Source organism: Arctopsyche grandis, chromosome 4, assembly GCF_051622035.1.
Source record: "Arctopsyche grandis isolate Sample6627 chromosome 4, ASM5162203v2, whole genome shotgun sequence".
NCBI lineage: Eukaryota > Metazoa > Arthropoda > Insecta > Trichoptera > Hydropsychidae > Arctopsyche > Arctopsyche grandis.
In genome coordinates this window covers 10,844,470-10,869,083 of record NC_135358.1, presented here as the reverse complement: position 1 = coordinate 10,869,083, position 24,614 = coordinate 10,844,470, and the positions used below count along the sequence as shown (strand labels likewise).

General features: G+C 33.3%; 2 protein-coding genes across 3 annotated transcripts in view; one reads left to right on the top strand and one right to left on the bottom strand.

Moving 5' to 3' along the window:
- Positions 1 to 24,614, top strand: part of LOC143910245 (zinc finger MYM-type protein 1-like) — a 727,250-nt gene that overhangs the window by 401,271 nt on the left and 301,365 nt on the right. The window lies entirely within an intron of this gene.
- Fur2 (furin-like protease 2) overlaps positions 1 to 24,614 on the bottom strand; it is a 546,777-nt gene that overhangs the window by 497,225 nt on the left and 24,938 nt on the right. Inside the window, exon 1 of one of the 2 annotated variants that reach the window (XM_077428653.1) lies at positions 6,019 to 6,278. The exons of the other annotated variant lie outside the window; for it this stretch is intronic. The gene's annotated coding sequence lies outside the window, so the exon portion shown is untranslated. Of the gene's footprint in view, positions 1 to 6,018; positions 6,279 to 24,614 lie in introns of those variants that run through there. 2 annotated transcript variants of the gene reach the window in all.

Sequence of the window (24,614 nt, the reverse complement as noted above, 5' to 3'; positions counted from 1 at the left end):
ATTAAAAGCCACAACCAAAATGAAATAAAATATAATAAAATTATTGTGCCATCTCGTTTGAAGTACGTATTTTACATACAATTTTAATATGTTAAAAATTTTGAATGTTTGACCAATTGACCAATTATATTAAGAAATATTTAACATAAGACTGATTGATAACAAGGCATTCATTTTGAAAAGTCAATAATGTTAATAAACCGTATTTCAAAACCACTAGCTATTTTTACAAATGAGTGAGTGCCTTCATAATGGTTTGATAATAATCAAAATTTTACTTTTTTTATTTTCACAACTGTTCGGAAGTGAAGGATTAAAATCGGAACATCGGTATACAGAAAAGTAATCAAATTTATGCAAGAAAGTAAATTTTACAAGTCGCGCGTAAATTGCGAAAAGTTACCTTTTGTGTGTAATAAATAAATATAGCGCTTATTATAAATTCATCACCTCGCTAAAAAGTTTCGTAATTAATTTCAATTAAACGTTTTCGCGGGAAATCTACGGAAAACTCAATTTTCAGACCGTTGGAAACACCCAAAGAATGAAAGTTAAAAAATAACAAAATAAACTTAAAAAATAAATCTCTTCGTTTATTTATTATGCGATCAATTTAATTAAAATTTATAAGTATATATACGTATGACGAATTCGCATTCGGTTTAAGTTTCCGACGTGAAAAATCGGGGTCGGTTCGTTAGCTCATAATATTCGAACTCCGAATTTCCGATGGAGCGCAACTCCGCCAGCGAGAAAAATTGTGATACCGAAAAAAACCGAAAAAAATATCATTCGCAGTGGAAAAAAGGGTGAGAAAAAAGTGGCAGCAGTAAAAAAAAAGCATTAATCAAATCGACGACATTTGCAATAAAGGGGGAGGTGGAGCAACGGCCCAGCGCTAAAAGTTCTAAGGGCTTTCTTCTGCGAAACATCCGCCGAACGTTCCGCACCATTAGTCGGGCACCAACGGCCCGCGAGCCCCGACATGGCCCACTGGGGTGACCACCCCTTCCACCCAACCGATGGTCACCCCCCCCCCTCCCCCACCAAATATTCGGACCGGGCCGCTAAGGGTTAACGAAAGATAACTTCGACGATAATAACACAATTTTCGAACAAAACAAGCCATCAGGGGTACCCTATCTCCACGTTCTCCTCTCCTCCTCGTAATGCTCCCTCCCCCTCCCGCCCCATATCTCCTCGTCCGCCTCTATTCCATTGGCGAACTCGTAATTTCTTTAGAAGGGTTCCCTTTTATCGATGCGAAACGAAAATCAATTTTTTATTCAAAATTGATCAAACGCTATAAAATATTACGGTTTCGAGCACTTCTTTGCACATCTAAAATATATTAAATTGTATGTTAATACACTTTACCAAGAATGGCCATTTAAAGCGTAGTCAAAAACTTCAAGGTAACTGTACAAACGTTAACGCTCCGAAAATTCGTATTATACGAATTTTATTTTCATATTTTATATCATATTTATAATATAATATACATAAGTTACGTATAAACTTGATTATATTATTTTATATAAATAAATACTAACCACAATAAATAACAAATGCAAAAGATAAAGATTACCAATACCATATTACTAAAAAGTTATTAATACTTAATATTAAGAATATATTCATTTTAAAACGCACTACTATATGACTAAATGAATAAAAATTTCACACATAAAAGAATATTGCGTTTTTCAGGTTTAAAAGCTTACTTATTAGTACATTTTATGTGTATACTTCTGTGTTTTAAAAAACAATTAGAAAATAATCAATAAATTACATATATTACGAACGAACACACAGTTAAAATGAATGAAACGTACTTTTACGAATAGAACGTGTGTATGTAATATAATATAAGAAATATTATACTCATTTATATTTCACATTATGCTCATTATTTAAAAAAAAAAGTAAGCAAAAAGTTATTTCAGAGAGAAAAAAAATAACTTAAACAACACCAGTTACAACTTGATTACGAAGATAATTTTGTGAAATTCTCAAAATGCCCATAATGAACCGACATCAAGAAGTTTTTAACTCTCGGTTTTTAAGCATTCGTCGGATTCTTTCGACCTCGCGAAATCTCTCCCGGGCCGACAACCGAATATAAGGAAAAATTAAAAGTGAGCCATAACAAACTTGCAATATAAACGTAATACTTTTTTTTTAATAAACGATACCGACCGAGTCGGATCCGTAGCCGAGACCCCGGAGAGTTTTTCCCGATGGCGATAAAAGACCACAGATTACATCGCGGCCGGAAGCGTATAAATTCAAACAGGAATTTTCCGACACCGGCGAACGATTTGTATTTTTCGCGTCAAATCTCGGAAAATAACATCATAAATTTTAATTTTCTTGCGAGGGCCGCATCCGCTTAAATACACACTTGCCGATTATTATCACATCATTTTTCACGGACGTCTATTAGCATAAATTAATGTTACGTCGAATAGAAAAGCCGGTGGGAAATTGGAAGGCGGGAAGAGAAAAAATCACATCGCATTTATTATATAGGAGGGGGGAATTTCAGCGCGCGAAAATTAACGACGGACCGTTGTGACGTGTTTCAATTTCCTCAACAACTAAATTGACTCGCTTATAAATTTTCCGAGCTACATATTTACATAAACCATTCAATCCGCCAAAGAGCCGACCGATCCTCTATGTATTATAGAAAACAGCATCTAATTTCCGTCAACTGAAAAATCTCTCCATATATGATATACATACATGAGCATGATGTTTCTGTTAATCTACATATGTACATACATACATATATAACATTTACAAATTTTCAAATTGGGTTAATGCAACGAGTCGCTGAAGATATCGCGACGACGTCAACGCAATGGCCGCAATCCCATAAACGATTACAAATGGATCGAGAAAATAAGAGGAGAGAATGAAAAATCAGACGGGAAAATATCCGTAGCGGATTAATGGATTAGACTGTTTCCCGCCCTGTCCCGTAACGGGAAAGTGGGAGGATGAGGAGGCAGGCGAAGCGGAAGACACGGGATCCCGCTTCCCCGCTTAGATTAATGATCACAATAACGAGATTATCGAAACTGCCGTATATCCTAAAACAATCGAATGATTTGCCCTTGTGACGAAAAAGCAACACAAATTATGTCGTGAAAATAAAAATTTTATTTGAAAAGAAAACACGCACAATTTCATATATATGCATTCGATAGACTTTGAATATGATTTATTCCGATACAAATGCATATTTCTATGGTAAAAAAGCATGCTTTTGAAAATTTACTAATTGCTTTATACTTGAATGAAAAAGCGTAAGCACTAAACGTTTGGAACTATGTATGTATATACATATAATACATATTATGTATATACACCAACCGACAAGCTCTTCGAAAAATTAAATCAAATTTCTAAAGTTTAAAACAAATTTATTATCTTCATACATATGTATGTACTTGATTCAATTTTCTCTCTATGTACATATATAATACATACATATGTACTTCCAAAATTGAACACAATATTAATTTCCGAAAATATCTTCATTTTTATTTAAGCCAAATTTAAATGCGAAATAACTTTTTAAAAATTCGAGATCATAGTATCATTCAAAGGAATATTAAATGTATTTTCATCTGTCACTCTCAATTTTTCATTGAATATAATAATAAAAATAGATATATCACGTCCTTCACCATCTGACACTGAATGTACACACAAAAATATGTACATTCATATATTATAATCAATTGAAGTGTCATATTTGTTTATATGAAACAACCATTTTACTAATCAATCAAATTGTTGAGAGTATTATGAACACTTTACAAATAACAACATAAAAATACGACAATTCAACGTTCACAATTTATAAACAAACACGATGGTCGAAAAGATTGATTTATTGAATAATGTGTCAAGTTTCATCACAGGCCATTATTCCTGTTATGCCACAATGGTCTGTTTAAAATAAATAAATAAAAACGTCGGATAAATATAATCGAATAAAAACTCTTGCTGGCTTGTACAGGTAATATTATATGAGCCGGCAATATTGCACGTCTCGTATGAAATACGAAATCCCGATGACGAATTTTCCGTTTGGAAATATTCAATTAACACGTCAAATGTCTATATTATATACATGCATATGTATATATAACACATACATACATATTATTATTCGATCCACCTGATTTCAAATTTCGGTCTGAAAAACTGGTCTATACACATTGTATCTACCTTTCTACATATATAGATACGTACATACATATTTACATGTACATAATACATCGGATAAATGGAAATCGCACACCCACTCATTAACAATTGCGTAAATTTCACAATAAACATTCGACGAGGTCGTGTCTCAAACGTTGACATTTTTCGATGGAATATTTTAAAATTTCGGTATAAACAAGTCGCGTTACATTACATTCTCATTGAAAATCATATACATACATATATGACATTTTCGCGCAAAAAATCGATACAGTACATCAGAGAATCACAGATTCGAAACACGTAACCGCGTTTTGCGTAAAATATATGTATGTATATATAGTATGTATGTAAAAAAAAGGAGAAGAATTTTTCACGAGGAAGAAACAACACAGTCATCGATAACCACGTGAGTTAAGAGCCGTAACCGACCGAATCTTCAGTAGGTGAGCGCGACATGATATATATGGCGAAAATGTAAAGGAGAAAAACCGCAAAAACTGCGCACATACACACACACAAAAACACAAATACCGACGCGCATATTCATATGTTCACACGTGTGTGGAAAACGGGCAAGGCAATTCGAGCCGATAAAGAAATAACGAAGGAAAAGGGCAATAAATATACGGGGAAATTGAATGGCATCCGAACGGTATATATCAAGTGCAAGAACGGAAGAGGAAAATGATATTGAACACCTCAAACGCGGCCAAGGAAAAGTGTGTTTGAAAAACTTCACGGGATAGGAGGAGAATGGCATTTCACGAATAAATAAATTAATATTCGCATCGGCTCCGGAATCAAGTTCAAAATAAAAACACATCATACGTGACATTATAATAGGACTCAATACAATTTGTTAGAAATGTTTTAAGAAAACCGACCGATAACAATACTTTATCGAGTTTAACATGAATCACATCCGTTTTTATTTATAAATTTATTACAAAAATTCATATTATCCTGTCATATGGATATACAATATCAATTTCGTTAAATAATATAAAATCGTAAAATGTAAAAGAAAATTTAACAAAAACCAACACGTTCGTACAATAAATTAAAATCACACTTTTAACAACCAAAAGCAATTATTTCAATGGGCCGTAATTACAAAACATTCTCAATAAATTATTATATATTCCGAAAATTCGTGCTATCTTCCAACACCAAATCTAGCACAAAATTACCTTATCACTCGCAATATATGTACATATAATATTTACATACAGATACAAAATTTCAATTCATATTTCAGAAATATTATAATATAAACGATAGTAAAAAAACTTCATTCATTAACTGGAAAAACTTCAACGAAATGAAAAACTTATTCAGTACACAAAATTAAAATCTTTCATATACAAAAAGTAAAGTTTTTTAATATAATTATTCACACTAAATCTGATAATTCACACAACATTTTTGATAGATAATTCACACTAAATCTGGTGAAATTAAAATGTGTATCTGTAAATTTAATCATACCTACATATGTATGTATGTACATACAAACCGACAACGTTTATCAAATATACAAACAAAGATAATAATAAAAAATTAAACCGCATTGAGAATAAACACTTTTCAAATACTAAAAGGTAAACACACTTTATGTATACACACACACACACGCAATACTTGATGATAAACTTGCCGATCGAAAACTCAGGGACAAACTAAATAAACATTGTACAACAAAAACCGGAAGTAGAGTACATAACCGTCCGATGAAAAATCTAAGATGATGATACACACACACAAACACACAGAGAGGGAGAGAAAACTCACATGGCCGAATAGCTTGTCAACAAGGCGCCAAAAGTGTCATTTGCGATCGTCGTCGCACATTTTGGCGCTCGGCGACGGGGTGGGAGTGGGTGGCGGGTGGGAGGGAACGTCTCTAGCCGTTCATGTCCGCAACCGGAATCGGAAGTCGGGATCGTCGTCCCGCGTGACGTAAGTGGAGACGCGCACTCGCGATGACAAGACGCGCCGACGAGCGACGACAGATAGGACGTGCGATTGCGAGCGCAGTCCGACTGCGACTGACCGATGCGATGCGCACAGTCACGGGGCGAACACACACGATCAGTGTTACGCATGCGCACTTTCGGGGGCGGCTAGGAAACTCGCCTACACGCTCATGGACTTGCCTACGGGACGAACGCACGCGCGTCGACTGTTTACAACCACGATCGTGCAATAATTGTTTTATGTATAATAAACAAATGAAACGCGATGTCTTATGTTTTTTTTTTTTTTTTTTAAACAATAATTTAATATTTTCTTACATAAACTAAAATTTGATTTTGTTTCGTATATTTCACTGCACCTACACCTACGCTGTGGAGTCGGAATCGAAATTGTTAATAAAACTTATACATAAAAAACCTTAACAAAAAATTCTAACAATTCCAAATGTGATTTCACATTGAAACTGTATTTTCATATTGATTGAATATAGGAATTTGGGTTTCACTTTTACACTACCCCAGCCATTTAAATCCACTAGTACTGCTGCTTTGCTTTTCAATTAATGTTTAAGAAGTCATCTGGAATTTGCTAGTACTGTTTGGATTCCTTTCTATCGCGTGTATGTTAATAATTTAGAACGCATAAACAAAAAAAAATGCATTCCTATTGCAATTCCAGATTTCTTTGCAATGATCGTTTTGTTTCCTTACAATGTAGGAGGAAATTTTTTGATTTATTTTTTGTTATTGGAGGGATTATATAATTGGTAGCCCTTATTTATTAAGTAAAATCCTATTCCAATGTCCAATCAGGTCACACAGTAATTCTTCATTATTTCACATTAATCCCTGTTCTACCAATTATTCATGTAATTCCTTTTTGTATAAATCTCGATCTTCTTTTAACAATATTCCCCTCATATTGATCCTTTTTTGTTTCTTTTCTTGCTTTAAATTTCTATTGTTTGATCATTTTTCTATAGTATCTACATACATACATATGTATGTACATATATAGATACTATAGATCGCATATCTACCATTATTACATCAAACAAATAACTGAAATAAAAATACTTTCTATTGCGAGTCTCGTAGTATCACACTAAAATTATAAAAAATTTCTAAACCGTCCTTTTTAACTAAGGCTGAATATACATATGTAAAATAACAAAGTGAAACATCAGGACGTGACGTAAGACGTCCCTAACGGCCAAGACAGTCGACGGAAAAATAATTAAAATTTGCAACATGGAATATACATATGTATGTATATACGTACATATATATGCATGTATATATAGGCCATTGTGGCGCATTAGGTTCTTCCTGTAATGCCACAATGGTCAAAAATAATATGTACCTAATACGTCCTCGGTGGCAGTCAACCAAAACTTTTCTCAGTAACAATTCGAAAATTGGTATCGTATATTTTCACTTTAGTTTACTTTATATATTATACACAGTTACCTCCTATCACCTTGTGAATTTCATAAAGATTGCCAACGCACGACTTTATTTCATGCTAACATCACATACATCAAACCTTGCCTTGTAATTTCAAATTTACATATTTAATATTTCCACACTGAACGCACATTTATCGTTTAAAATAAAGTTTTTATAATAAACTCTCCTGAGAATTCAAATCTATAAGAAGACCTAAAATAAGTACTAATATTATTAATCCATTTAAATAACATTGTTATAACATGAATATGGAAATTTTATGTACATATTATGAATAGGCACTTAAAAACAAAGGTTTGATTTCGATTTTCATTTAGTATGCAATAATAAATCAGCATTTACCTTTATAATTAAGTAGTGTTTTTACCCGGCTTCGCTCGTTATTTGTAATATAAACAGCTTAAACATGGAGAAACTAATAGTAAATATTCAATTGTTTTTTTATTAAATTTATTAGAATCGAAAACAAATAATATTCAACCATATATCGATATCGTCGTTATACAATTTTTGATTTGTTTTCGATGCTCCCAACCAAATATATTATACTTACATACATAGTTACGTTCAAAGTCTCTTTCGAAATTATATATTAGATGTAGGTACATGTATGTATATCAACAACTAATCAATTATATAATAATGTAAAGCTATCTTATATTATATAATAAGAATATACATACATATATACATATATGTATAAGTATAGGTTTATCTTTTTTAAAGTAACATCGAAAAAATTAATATTTGCCTGGGCTGTAGGGAAGCATACGTTTAGGCGCAAACACGTGGCGCTGAGAAGAAAGTGAAGATTGCACACGGAATGAGTTTTCCCCGCAAAGCCTTCCCAGGATTGAAGTCAAATCCCGCAGCACGTGTGCGCTCCTTCCATTAGAATGTTTGCATATACACACGTCAACCCTCAACCATCCTTTTACCCCTCCCGGAGGTATAAAAGGGCCTCGAATATATATTTTTTTATTTGTCGATGCCCTTTGTTTACCGGAAAAGTTATAAGAAAGAGGAAGACATGTTCTAATCGGACAGCTATTCCCCCATGATTCCTCTGCATTACATCTACTTTCATTTTGCACAGCCTACCTGCCACCCACTTTCCACCGACACCCCTCTCACAGCCACCACGATCCCACCTGTCATCACATGAATTTTCGCAAATTTTCAACGCATGTGAAAACTCCTTCAGATGTGAATTTCAACGTTGAAAAATAAATTGAAACGTAGAAAGCTTCAAATGTTTCATACACACAGCCACACAACATAACCATATATGAATACAAGTATTGAATCTAAATATTCTTACATTTACATATTATTTATGTACAAGCGCAAAATAATGATCGGTTGAAAGACATTTTCCATGTATTTTGCGCAATAAATATTCAATTACATTGAAATATTATCAATTACCTGTTTTTCACGAGAAGCCATTTTCTCTGCATCGAAACAACTGAAGATTATTATAATAATAAAACAAAATTTAAACGCAAATATAAATTCGAACATAAAGTCCATCCGAATAAAATGTGTATGTACAGAAAAAAATCGTAATTATTGTTTAAAATAATATCAAATAAATTACTCCGTTTTAATTCATATGCAATTTAATGTAATTTTATCCAAAATATTTAGTTTGAATACACGTGATTGATTTTACTATATGTATGTAGAGCAGCATTGAATATTCCGTTCAAACGGACTATATACATAGGTATAAATAATTTCCATGACAATAAATATGAAAACAATCAACTGAAAGGATCAAAATAATCTGTAATATTTTCGATTATTTTGTGTATTGCAATTTCCAAACGATTTTACTTTCACGATATTTAAGATTAAATTTAAATATTGACGTCCACGCGATTATGCTAATTGGCACTCTCGCTTTTTTGTGAATACGTATATATTTTTCCGTTACAAAATTGAGTTGTCGCTGTTTCTTTTTCGTGTTTGATGTAACTCGCGTATTTAATCTGTTAATGGCCGTAGGGCGTATGGGATAATAAGCGATTCGACATAATTTCGCAATAAAAATTCAAAAACAGGCACAAGACGACCTCGATCACGACCTCTATCCAACTTTCTTGTCGGTTGATGAAGGCGTTGCAAATTTTTCAAGTTTCTTCCGATACTTTCTGCTCCGTTTTGTTTATCGTTATTGTAAAACGTATTGTTGACATATTTTCTTAGAGAAAAAAATGTAAATCTCGTTCATTTTTCGTGACGATCACAACGACGTACGGTAGTAACACAAAATTAATTGTTCACCTCGATTTTACGTGACACAATAAATTTCATTTCTTCTTGGCATCTTATGTTATACAAATATAAGCAAACTCCAGCAGCACTGCTTTTCCAAGCGAGTTTTATGTTATCTATTGTATTCAATGTCCGAATCAAATCTCGAGATATATTTCGAGTTGGCCCTTTGCCCTTTGTTATAAGATCCATCATTTTTACAGAAACTTTTAACGAGCAAAAACAAATACTCGAATCCATTGAAGCGAATAAAATCAAATTTCAGTTTTCGACGTGATCTTGGCGCGAAATCGGAAAGTTTTTATTCCTTTAGAAATTTTCCTACCTCTTTCAAGATTTTATAACCCATGAACATGAAAGTTTTAATATATGTTTGTACACACATACATACATATATTAAACGATATACATCATATGATTTAAAAAAAGCTTAACAATGCAGTAAGTTAAGTCAAATTCTGAAATATGAACGTAGCAAATTTAAAATACATATGTAGGTCTTTTTAAAGCAATCTGTCTATAGCTTTATTTTCACCTGAAAATATTTTCACTTAAAACCAGCACAAAAGCGGAAAAATATTTTCCCAATGTGCAGTTTAAATCCTCAAAAATACGTATATCACACCTTTCCTGGACGTAAGGGGAATTCTATGAGCTTTTGGGATTGCAAATGCAACCTGTCGTAAATTATTGACTTCGGGGAGAAACCTGTTGCATTTCACGCCGAGAATGAGATCAAATCTTATTTGATTTCTCGAAATACGTATGTAGCATAAGCATTAAATATTACCAATCTCCAAAGTATAATATATATATATATATATATATATATATATATATATATATATATATATATATATATATCATCATCTTAAAATATATAATACAATATTAAAATAAAATAATCTAACATTAAAATGTTAAATTTTTAATCAATCTTTAGAGCATTTTATATAAATCGTGAAATTTCGAGATGCTGAAAAACTCAAAATTTGCGAGACATTTATAGACGAATCAGCGAAATTCGACATTATTAAAAAAATTGCAAATTTGAAAAATCAAATAAATTGGAAAACTGATAGGAAACGATCGACCTGGAGTCACAAACCATGGTCTGGCCAGCAGCGACCAGTAGGACTCGAAACTGTGTCCACTATGTTAGAAAGCATATATGCCAATACCAGCCCACGCTACTGGTTATATCTTTAAGCGGTGACCTTCACCGCATCGAAACGTCGAAAAATCGAAAATGTTCGTTTACCATGAATACATATGAAAAGCGGGTAGTATATATATATATATATATATATATATATATATATATATATATATATATATATATATATATATATATATATATATATACTCTATATCAGTGGCGTACGGTAAAACTCTCTCTCCCCCCGTCATACAGCCTCACTTAATTTGCGCGAGCAGGATACTAGAGGAACAGGCTTTTCCTCCCGTATCCTGCCCGCGCACATTAAGCAAAGTTGTACGACAAAAAGACAAAAAGAGAGATATTTTCACCGCATGCCACTGATATATATTATATATACATACATAGTACCGTTTACCATGGAAACATTCTTTTTGATCTTTTGACATGAGATCTTTCGATTTTCGATTTTTGCTTTTTCGATCTTTCGACCTTTCGATGCCGTGATGTAGACCCATATTTAAGATAGTCTCATATTTTTATTATATTATTAAGTATTAGATTTGGTGAAATATTTTAAGCTATTCTTCGCTTTTAATGAAAATGCTATGATATTTGTATGATCGTCATCTTATCGATAACAAGTACCATTTCATTTTATTAATTGCAAATAATTTAATCTAACATATTATTATAGTCAAAATAGAATGTAAAAATTTGGCAATTGACGATCCCTGGTGTGGACCATTGTTTACAAGAATAAACCGAAACGTATGTAGGTACATACATACGTTTAAAAAATGTCCCTTGTAAACATTATGCATTCGTCGACGACGACGACGACCTATTCATGAGAGATTTCAGACATTTCATTCAGACAGTTCATATCGCATGCGAAGTACTACGTTGTGGGCCCCTATTTTTCAGCAGCAACCACCACTTCTCAAATTGTAACCATAGCCCGCACCTCAGCGAAAGCCGATTTACTCTTTGCATGATGGTACAGCAGCAAAAGCGATACTTCCTCAAATACACACGAAACTAACAAAACACACACTCCGTATAAACATTAAAATTATTCGACCGACCGTACGAGGGCGACCACCACAGCACAAACAGAACGGTTTGCGAAAATACGCGCACCGACTACGACGTGTCCGCTTCCGACGAATAAATCTGGCAAAGTTTGTCCAGTATTTGGACAGAGAACCGGGCAACGGGCTAGGGGGTGGTCGCTGGGTGGCTCATCTCCCTACCCCTAACCATCAGGAGCAGTTTGAAGACAATGCGATTGCTTTTAAACCGACTGGTAGTAGCTGTCAGTTTGCACGGATAACATGACAGCACAGACACACTACGACGGCAGATAATCGATCGTTTCAAAGTGTTTTTGTGCACATTCTATCCTTTAACTTTACAATTCGATAACGTGCATTATTAATAACGGTAAATCTCTACATGTACGTATGCCTGTATGTATGTGTATTCGATTAATGATTACTTCAAAAATTATAAACACTAACAGACTGAAAAACGTAATGTATAGTTTCCATCGAAAATTGATTACAAATAACGTATCACCCCTGTAAGTGTAGTGAATTTTCCGTAATCAAATTCTTAAAAATAATTCGAGAATTCCATCGATGTAATGCGACGTAAATATAAGTATTTTTGTGAAAAACGAGTACCATCTACTACCCGCTATGCATTTTATAACCTAAGAAAAAGTCAACATTATCATTGATCTTATCAAAAATTGTAATAATTACGAATCAACCTAAGGACATGAAATTATAATAAAACTCGCATACGTAAATACATATAATAAGAAATTGACTGTCAGTGTATGTAGCTAGCAGTATAAATCGGTGGTTGTGTTAATGCTAACCATCGAGAGGTTCCCGGGTTCAAACCCTGTGTAGACCTGGATTGAAAAGACTTCATTCAGAAGTATCTCTGCAGTGCTGCTGATCAGATTTTGATATTATAACTCCAAGTCGATCGTTTAATATCAGAGTTTGCCAATTTATCAGATTGCATTGTTGAAATGGTACCTCATGAAATTGGCAAAAACCATCTTATCCACTTTGTCACCACTGTTTGAATATAATTTCAAATTTATAATCTATTGATTTATATACGAACCCCAACCCGTAATAGCATCATAGGAAATTAAAGTTTATAAAATAAATAAATCTAATAATTTATGTACTGTTAATAATAAATAAATTTTGAAATATTTTTATGAACCGAGTGAAAACTTTTCGAAATACGTATATCATATTTTCAGTGTACTGCATTTAGTATGATTGATAAGAAAAAAAACTTAAACAGTCTTACTCAAATTCTCAAGAATATTTTAACTTTCGCTCGTACGGAGTCAAATATTGTATGATAAGATTCTAGAGAGTTTTTATCAACTTTTCTCTTTTTGAAATTCATTTACATCTGCGGACCCCTGTCATAATTCGCAGCAAAATGTGAGTAAGGAAACCAAGCCATTTTCAAAATGAAATATCACAGAACTCTCTTATTTTACTAAACTTCGTAGCATAGTGCTTCTACTGTAAAAATGTCTTCAGTGTTTTTATACATATCTACAATAAATTGATGCTCTTTTCTGGAAAATGAAATATACTCACATATGTAACTACATACATATGTACAACATGTTTTTAAATAGAACCAAAAACCACTGATACTTACACATATGTATGTAGCACGAGTCCGGTACGAGTAAAATAAATCTATCCATCCTACGGCAGAATCTCACCGTGTAATATTTTAACTAAGTCACGGCAGGGTTAAAAGTGACAGTGGAGTGTGCGAACAAACAGAATAATTCGATTTCGACCCCACACGCCCCAAAACGAGATTCTCGCGCTCGAATTTGCACCAAACTAGACACATGTCTGTATTCTCTCATGTCAGAAGTACAGCTCGTTTTTCCCATGCCGAACTAATTGGTACGTAAAGGGTTAGTGTATGTATTGAAGCCCCGTCTGGTCGCTCGAGTTCTAATTTTATATAATTAATGATAGTAACGTGTCGTCGTACTAAACTTAAAATTTTAAAATATAAAATGCTCTGAAAATTAGCGATCGACATTAAAACTCAGTTATTTTTAGTGAAAAATGTTGTTATTCAATTAAGAAACGTTTGATGCAATGATGACGCTAAACAATCGGCAATTATTGCATTACTGCCCATGACTCCATGGCATGCAATTTAATCTGAGCATTTTTCGCATTAATGTTACCATTGCTGTCATTATAATATTAATAATCTAAAATCAACACATTTTTTTAAATGATTTGATATACATACATACATTTGATATTTTTACTTTATCTGTTATTATTAAATGCTATTTTTTATGTATGTATGGATGTATTTATGTTTATGTTTAATTGTTATTTTGTTTTTTTTTCTTTTTTGTGTTATATTTTTTGACCATTGTGGCGCTTTAGGAATTCCTGTTATGCCACAATGGTCTGTTTAAAATAAATAAATAAATATGATGACGTTACACGTCAATAATTATTATGTTATAGTTTATCCGCTTAAGGAAGACATTTGGGAAAAACTGTATATATGTACGTATAAACTGTCCCTTATACCGCCTCTCGACCAATAGCACTTCTTACAGAAAATAGAACATTGTATGTGCGAAATGCCATTGGTCGATATGGGGTGTAAGGGACAGCATGTGCATTTTACCTGGTTGTCTTCCTACAGTGGATGGAATATAATATAGAAATAAAATTCCATAAACACACGCGTCTTTTTTATGCGGTTTATATTTAATGCAAATTCTCAACAACAAAAAAAGATAATTTCGGACGTTATTACCATAACGTTGCACCATTTTTTTAGTTGTTTACATACGCTTCGTGCAAAATCCGGATTTCCCACGTTTTTTCGCCAGGCGACGTTGTCATCTGTCCGTGTTGGTTTTGAGAAGGGTGGAATGTAAGCCCAACCGGCCTTGTTTCGTGCAAACCTGGACCGCAACCAGTACAATGCGGCCCAAACCAGGACAAATTAGGCGTTCCTGAGCGATATCCCCCCTCCTTTCCAAACTTGAATGGCCAGTATATTGGAACGCATCCCTACTTTTTCTTAAAAAAAAATTATGTAGTATCCCCTGGAAGATACATAATACTATCGTTTAGATAAAACCTGTAAAAAAGATACCTGAATATACTAATAAATGTGTACGAAAAAAATCTATTTTGTCAATCAAAGTACCAGATAGGCCAACCCTATTAACCATTATTAATCATAAGATTTTCCAACACAAGCATAGATTCAAATTTTGACAATCCGTGCTACGTGTACCATCTTGATATGGTGATTATGGAAGTATGGCACGTTTCATATGTATGTACATTTGAGTTGCTGCTTTCAATATGTAAATCCAACGATGAAAGTCTTTCATACGATCTCGCTTAATAATATAAATCATAAATTTTTTTCATAACATGTTTAATAACTCAAATATGTACATAGGTTTTGCGTATTCGTGGAAAGCATCAATTTTTCGAGAGAACTCTAAGCTGTTCTTTTTGAAACAATAAATAAATTATAATTCATTGAAAACGTATTCATATATTTTATTAAATATTAAAAATTTTTATCCAACACAGTAATAAATATTTGATTCGAAGCGATCGTTAAAACGATGCGAACAAATAAATTTATATTGCAAAGGAAAATATGGCCCATTTTCACAGGCACTTTTTTCGAATCCTGAAAGCTTACACTTTACCGGGTTTTTTTTTTCAGGGATAGTGCTATTATTCCCAACTCGCTCGTATATCACTAAGCAAGAATGTATCATTTTTTATACTAAAACTTAGTAACGACTTTTTTTTTTTTAAGTTGTAAAGAACCGTCGTCATAAATACGCTCACGAACATTCTTCGTTGACACGTGAATTGTGTATACGTTATTACCCCGACGCGTTTGGCGACACGCGACGCCCTTCAGACTTTTATTGCGCTGAAATCTTGCTGAAATAAGAGCTTTCAGACGTTTCTAGCGATGCGTTTCAGTCTTGCACTAAAATTGATTTCGGCGATGAAACTGTAAGACTCAACGATAATGCACACTTTTGAAACTTTTCCGTTTGAACAAATAAGTTATCAATCCCAATTATTTTCAACAACATAAAAAGAAACTTTATATAGTACTGTAATAAATTAGTTAACAATAGATTCCCAAGTAAATTTTTTAAGCTGTTGTATTTGTCGTTGGGTTTTAGTACCACTGAATCTGCCAAACGGTCTCCAGTCACGAATCTTTGTCTAGTTCAACTATTATTTTTGTTAGCTGTATAAAAGTTTAACACGATTTTACCAATGAGAAAGAAGACCAGGTTGCCTACTTCTCATTAAAACCGTGCAAACCCACATACAAATGTACATAGCTGTTCAATCGCGTTTGCCTCTGCAGCACAGTTCATTGCAACAACATGGTTGTTGTTGCTGTTTGTTCTTCGACATTTGAATTAAAAATTGAAAAAAATAAAATAAAATCGCACACAGACCTGAGACACGCCAACATGGCGCACTGCGACGACCGTCGAACGGATTTCATTGCGAAAATTATAAAAATATATGAAGTGTATAAAGATCGTATAGACGACAGTGACTGTAGGGATTTGGACCGCTTGCTGCTTTTTTTTTTTCATTTTTTTACACTTAAGCGGCGATTCTCTATCGTATCGTCATTATCTGCGAATCACGTTTTTATCTCCGTTTTAGCCGATTTTCTAAGTCCGCTTCTCCGAGCGGGAAACGAGGCGTTTATTGCCTCAATTATAGCCCTCCACCTCCTCCCGCCTATCGTGAAATATTAGCTTTTATAATATTTCAATTTATCACCACAATCTCGGTAATTTGGACCCTGAATGAGACTTTATTCCTGAGTGCCTAATTTCGCAAAGCAAAGACGTAGATCTTCTACCATCGTTAACCAAAATCGTGGATTATTTCCTTTCATTATATAATATACCTATTCCTAATTTATCATGATTCATTTGATTGTGCCCTTCATGAAGATATTTATCAAATCACTTACACATATGTTTGTTTATGACGTATTTATGTATATATTATATGATAATAAAAATAATAACTTTTTATTCCAGACGATAGGGAGAATAGTGCAACCCCATCGTCCATATAAATAATATATACATAGATAATATAAATGAATAATAAATATAAAATAATAATATATGTACATATAATAATAATAATAATAAAAATAAATAATAAGAATAAAGTCAATTTATGGCAGTCAACAAGCAAACTATTTGACGATACAAATACACGACGACGCAGGGAGGCCGCTCTCATCTTGAGAATGGCCTCAAAGTGAAGTAAGTGCCCTTCTACAAACATCTGCGACGCACTACAACCTCTCGGTAGCCCGTAGAGTGCCCGGTAGCAGTTGTTGTATTATAATTTTATCCTCTTCATTGTCTCCTGCTTATTTCGTCCATAATTCACCAGTATAGAGACATACAAAACGACATAAATAATTGTCTCTTTAGTTAAGTTTAGTTGTCTGAAGTAGTTGAGCCGTTTCATTGCACTTATTTGCCTTTCGATATCACAGTCAAAGTGTACATATTTCCAGTTGTAATATATTTTGATTAGTCAAAATATTGTGACATGGGAGCATGAGAAAGTGTGTCCATTATCTAATTGCATTCGTAGGTGAACAATAGAGACCCCCTGATTAGGCTAACGGGACTCAATAAAAGCCCGAACAAAAGTAACGCTGGAGTTCTCACAGACCTGGGCGAGTCCGTGCGTAAACAATAAACTCGCCAGGCTAGAAAATAGATAAATTAATGGATCGGGGAAGCTGTGCAGTGCAACTTGTCTAGATCAGATTATTCTGCAGTGAGCAGTGATTCCGTGTAGACCTCTTGGATCATTGAATAAATGCTCTGAAACGACTTTGCCCTTTCATTTAAATCCTGAATCCACCCCTACGCAACAATATGTTATATCTTTCCCACGTTGTTATTTCATATGAAACAATGGGTTTACAATCTAATTGGTCAGAAGCACTTAATATGTATTTCATTCTTCGTTGTATACATTCCGTTTATTTCATCCGCTTTTTAAATATGATTCACAGAACCAAAACTTTCAACGCGATCCGAATTTGGAATATTTAATTCACAGTACTGCGTTCGTGAAAACCTCACGTAGTTATTTGAGTCGAAAAGTCGCATTTCTGTTTTTTCCACATTCTTAGGGTTATCGTATATGCAACTTATTTTCCATGGTTCGTAATACTAGATGATATTGACTACTCGTGAATCCTAAAGCATTATATAAAAAAATCTGAAATGTCCAAACTCAACTGTCAAAGCTATACTGGTACTGGTGAAACTGAATTTTCGCCTGAAGAAACGTATATCTACCTACTAGTCAATTTGTATTCGAATATGAATTATCTAATAATCTAGTAATACACTTCGACGGTAACATATGCATATCTATAAGCTCAAGGCTAGCATACACGTGTACTTATTATTATATTATCTTATGTATTATAATCAATGGATTCGTTATGAATATAATCACGGAAAATCACACGTACATTCTTTTGGATGTTCAATTTCATTACTTGATTAAATGCCCCATATGTATGTATGTATGTATTCATCATTTACGAGTATTTGGCCTTAGCAACGTGATATTATTATTCAAATTTTGAATTACCAATCTGAGGAATATTTTGAACATACATCTCTAATATATAATTTGGAGACTTTGTATATATGTAACCTTCGTTCGTTGGGTTGTAAATCCGTGACGTCATCGAACAAATAATTCGATTTTTTTCGATTCAAAGGATTCGAAGTCCCCGGGGGCAAAGGCGCCAAAGGCAAAGCCGCCTTCGCGCCAGGGACAAAGCCCTAGGGGGCGCAAGCACCGGATTCTGGTATACATATAATTTCGTATACATATATTTTTTTATAAGAGACTTACTATACATATACGTTTGTTTGTTCGTGACAGTCAATTTAATAAAAAAACAAATGAGTATTCAAATAAATTTAATAAAAAGTTTACTATTAGATAAGTCACGTTGAAGCGGTTTATACTACAAATACCGAGCGAAGCCAGATAATACAGCTAGTATACAATAATATGCAATATTTAAACGTTTAATTTTAATATTTTTAACCTTCGAAATGTTTTATTGTGGACATATTTGGGTATCGGGGGATATATGTACATATTTGCTAATATACATATATAGTACATATGTATATATGTACGTATAATTAATGCATGCCAATAGATATATGTACATATGTATGTTAATTTTTATTCTTCATATGAAAATGTTTATGAGAACGAAAGAAAAACAAACTAAATTTAAATTTAGTTCCTACAAAGATTTTGTAAAACGTTAAAGGCAAATTTAACATTTCATATCAGCATATTCTTCCCGAAATCAAAACATTCCGAATTGTGTTTGTAGTAATAAACAGAATTTCCACTTCTAATTTCTGTTGCAGAGGCTAAATGTTTTCACCGTAATAACTATACTAGTTCGCCAGTGAATTCGGTTCGGATTTTTTGCTCCATTGTTGAAATACCACTCATAAACATTTAAATCAAAATGGTTTAAATTCATTTCTCCATTTCATCTTCGGTATTTATTTTCTTCGGTCCTTCTCACTCTCCCGGTATAACGCTAGATACGTGATGCCAGCATTATACCGAGAAAATATACATCACGAAATTGCTATTTCGCACACCGCACACCGCGAACGAATCAAAGTGCTAAAGCGAAAATGTTTTGCCCACTTTTTGTATAAATCACTCTCGCCTTGATCGAGTTATTGCGCGCGGGGCCAGGAACGAAAACAATAAATAATCCATTCCCTCCCTCCCATGCTCCTTAGTCGAGACACGAAGGAGATCCCCCGCTAGCAAGTTTTCGCATATTTTTTATCCGTATCCGTATTGTTTTGCTATTATCATTTTTTTTGCCACTAAAGAAAGCAAATGGAGGATAGGCGGCAGATAGAACAAGCGACATTCGAGCGAAATAACCCCTATTTGGCGCACTTTATCAAATCGACAAAAGTGGAATTTGACTTAAAAATCATTATTTAGTAACTGTCTATTGGTTTAATTCTTTAAGATTGAAGACCCATGCGAAAAATGTTACATTTCATTAAGCTTGTTTCTGGTTACAAGATTATTATAATAAGTATTATTGGCAAATTAATTTCAATTGAGAAGCACTCAGAGTGGATTCCCACTATAGACAATATTATATATATGTAGTCAGTTCCTTGTATGCCGTAATACTCTTAATTGCTAGCCAAGGGTGGTCTTTAGATAGCCGCCATAATAGACCCAATCTATTGTGTCTATTGTAGCTAGTAATGGCACAGAAATCGATACGGGACATTTAAAGTGTAAAATAAATAAAATATGAGAAAAATACTGAAGCAATGTTTATTCTCGTGATAATCCGAGAAAATATAGAAATCCTCATGTTGTTTATTTTCAAAAATTTCAGCCATTTATTTTGCATATTCGATTTTTTGGTTATTTCGGTATCTGATTCTGAAATACTTTTTCTGAAATAATCTTTAAGATATATGAATATATATTGGTTAAAGAGAATCTCAATGTTGCCGGTGTCTATGTTATTATATTTTGTGTAATATAACAGTACGATCTATTTATTCCCATTCAGGCAAAAATGGAAAGGAAAAATACAATTTTTTGCCATATTCTTGGAAAATTTTCAAAAAAACGGGACAGACAGATATAACAGACTGGATAGTGCAATACGATGACACTCTCGTTTATACGGGAAATGTGGAAACCTTAATTATGGCGGATATCAAACTTCGTTTGATATCGTATACGCAATATCTATTTGTTTTACATATCATACATATATACCAGGAAGGCCTAACAGGTAAACTCCAATGTGCCTCCCTGGCCAATTACAAACAATGCAGCATTTTTATTACATATGAAACACTGATAAACGAAACCGAAATACGAAATACTGAAAAACTTCAAATTAACGAGACATCTATGAATTTTGTACATAAATCATACTCAAATAGTGGTGACATAGTTGGTAGGATCGGTTTTAACCAATTTAATGGACATTTAGGAACCATTTCAACAATGAAATCAGAAAAAGTGGCAAACTCTGGTCGACTTGGAATCACAAATATCCAAGTCTAACCAACAGCATTACAGAAAATATACTCAGAATAAATTCTTTTCAATCGAGTTCACGGGATCACGGTATGGAACCCGGCGACCTCCCGGCAATAGGCAAAAGCCCAACCACCGAGCCATGCTGCTGGCTATGAATCAACAATTGCTTATCTTGTCAATTTTTCTTACAAGCACTTGCTAAATATTAAATAACTATCGCAAGCTTCATTTCTGAATATGTCTGAAACGAATCCATCGATTCCTCGGATAGCATGAGATACCCTTTTGACCCATGTCATAAGGACAACAAGAAGAAGACACATAGAATTTGAAAGATTCGTTCAGCAACGAAAAGTGACAGGTAGTTACATTTTATATTGAGATTCCAATGACAGTATTATTGAATAACCAACCAAGTGAAACTAATAAAAAGCATGTAAATATGATGAAAGATGCTCAATCATGAAAGACATATAACTTGGGGAAACTGAATTTAAATGAGAACTGGATATTATTTTAAAATATTATGAACCCGTGTTTGGAATGCCAGATAGATAATACTCTAACTTATATCCTGCAAAAAGGTAAATATGTATAAAAGACCCATAAACCTATGTAAATAATGTCGATGCTCGATGGTAATAGAGTGGTATTCGGGTGATGGCGTCGCGTACTGATAATGCGCTTGCACTTCGCACAAAGAAAGGGTTAAAAATATAGTGATATTATTCAAGACGGAATACGTACGAGCTAAAATGTGCCAATAAATCGCAATGGCGCCGCGCTATAACGAAAATTCGAATTCCCTAAACGAAATGCCGTACGTTGGAGAATTTTAATTGTCGCGATAACGATGCACAACAAGACGATTAGCTTTTGATATCACGTATATTTCGACCATAAAAGGAAACGCTGGGAACGCGAAATGCAAATCTGTAAAATAGCACAAATATAATAAAAAAGAATTGCACCGAAATTTACTTTCAAAATTTAATCGCGGCCGTTTGCATCAATCACAAGTGATCGCTCCAATTACAACTATTTAAAAGCGAATCTTATTACTTTAACGCGCAAAAAATCGTTCACTTAATTGTATTACACAAATCCATCTCATGCTGAGTTTCGCAATAGCGGAACATTTTTAAACTAGATTAAATCCGCAATGATGAGTTATTTAAAATTGCAATATTTCGATGACTTGAGAGGTGAATTAACTTCCGATATAAAAAAAGTTTGATTTTACACAGATAATAAGGATACGGAACTTCGCTAACTTTATCACGTATCTAAATAGCATAATGTTTTTTTTTATGAAGAGTTTAATATTACATCATCATCATCACTTACAGCCATTCACCATTCATTACTTGATAAAGACTTTCATTCGGCTTCTATGTTTTTGGCAACTCTCATCCATCTCATGCTCATCCCACACATTTTTTATTACTAGCCTCTTATCAAATTGTTTTCGTATTTTTTAGTCTGACAATATTTGGGTTCTTATCCACACACTTCCAATCGTTTTCAAACTTAGCCATTTTGCTCGGTTTGGTCATCAATATATATTTATTTATTTATTTTAACACAGATATATACCAGGAATGCTTGACAGGAAGACCCCAATGCCCCTTCCTGGACAATTAATTACAAACAATGCAGCATTTAATTATTACATAAATCACTGTATTTCCAGAAGCTGAAGAACATGAAATAACAATTAATTAATTAATGAATCCATCGAGATATCTATGGATTAGATTTTGTACATAATTTTTACAAATTATACACACAATAAATACAGAAGATTTGTGACAACAGGAAATATGAAATTTTGCCAACTTTGAGGAACCGTTTCAACAATGATCAGATAAAATTGGCAAACTCTGATAAGAAACGATCGATTTGGAGTCACAAATACCCCCAAATCTAACCAGCAGTATGGCGGATCGAACCCACTGATCACTTGGTGTTAAACATACACGCTACCATTAAGCCATACTGCTAGCTTTAAGCATATATGTATGTATGTGGAAATCAAATCCGCCAGTACGATGGTGAAAAATAATCGTTATAGACACGTTTGAAAATACTGCATTTTCGTTCTCGTTGACGTCTATTAGTAAGTTGCCGTATTTAAGTTGCCGTACTCTTCCGATAGTTTTTTTCCCCTTTCGCCACCTTCTCACTATGTCAGATTTTAATTGTTTAAACGCCTATAACTTTTTCTTTTTTCACTCTATATTTTATAAAATTTACTTTATAGGTTCTCATTATCTCTCATATATATTTTTAGTTCACTCACAGTGCTAATAATGAATGTTAAAATGTTTATATTATAATATAATGGAGGTAGATCGATATAGTTGTTATGGCCAAAGCCTACCCGACTGACTGCAAACGGTAAATCTTTGACACTTCGAACGTGGTCGGTCGGATTGTTGTCAAATATTGGTTGATTTTGGCTTTTAGGCCGAGTCCGACTGTCCCGCGAAGAGCTCAACTATTTTAAAACCGCTTTGCGATATTTCACAAACTTTTATTCCAATTTACTTTGTGGCGTTCCTTGAACCCGTTTACCTTTTACATATATGTACTAAGCAAGATCTTATTCTAATGTTCAATCAGATCCTCTGTAAGCCTTCATTATTTTACATTTATCCCTGTTCTGCCAACTATTCCTGTATATCCTTTTTTTATACATATACATAGATCTTGCACTTATGTTTACAATATTTCCCCTCATATTAATTCTTTTTTTTTTCTTGTCTCCTTAAGTATCATTTTTTCAATTCATAGTATCCCATATATTCCACCATTCATAGCTTTTCTTCTTTACTTTTAATTTATATCATTGTTAAAATTTATTTTTAAAAACTTTTTCGGTGTTGATGATATTTACATTGTATGTAATACTGTTTATTTTTATTTCTTTAATAAAAAAATTCTCTCGAGTACCGTTCGAGCCCTTTTTTCGTCCATTCTTATAACCATGTGACCCACCCATTGAAATTTCAATATCTTTAATCTCTGCACTATATCAAACAGCCTTGTAATACTTGTATTCCGTTTCTTATTCCTCCTTATTATGTCGAACATACAGCGTTTCATACTTATTTGAGTGTTAATATAATAAAATAATATAATTTAAACTAATAAAATAATTAATGATTTTAACCAAAATCGAAATATTAAGACTCAAATCAATTAGGTATATATGTATGTATGTACCTATATTATATAGCTTAGAGAATTCAAGTGAGAATTTATTAA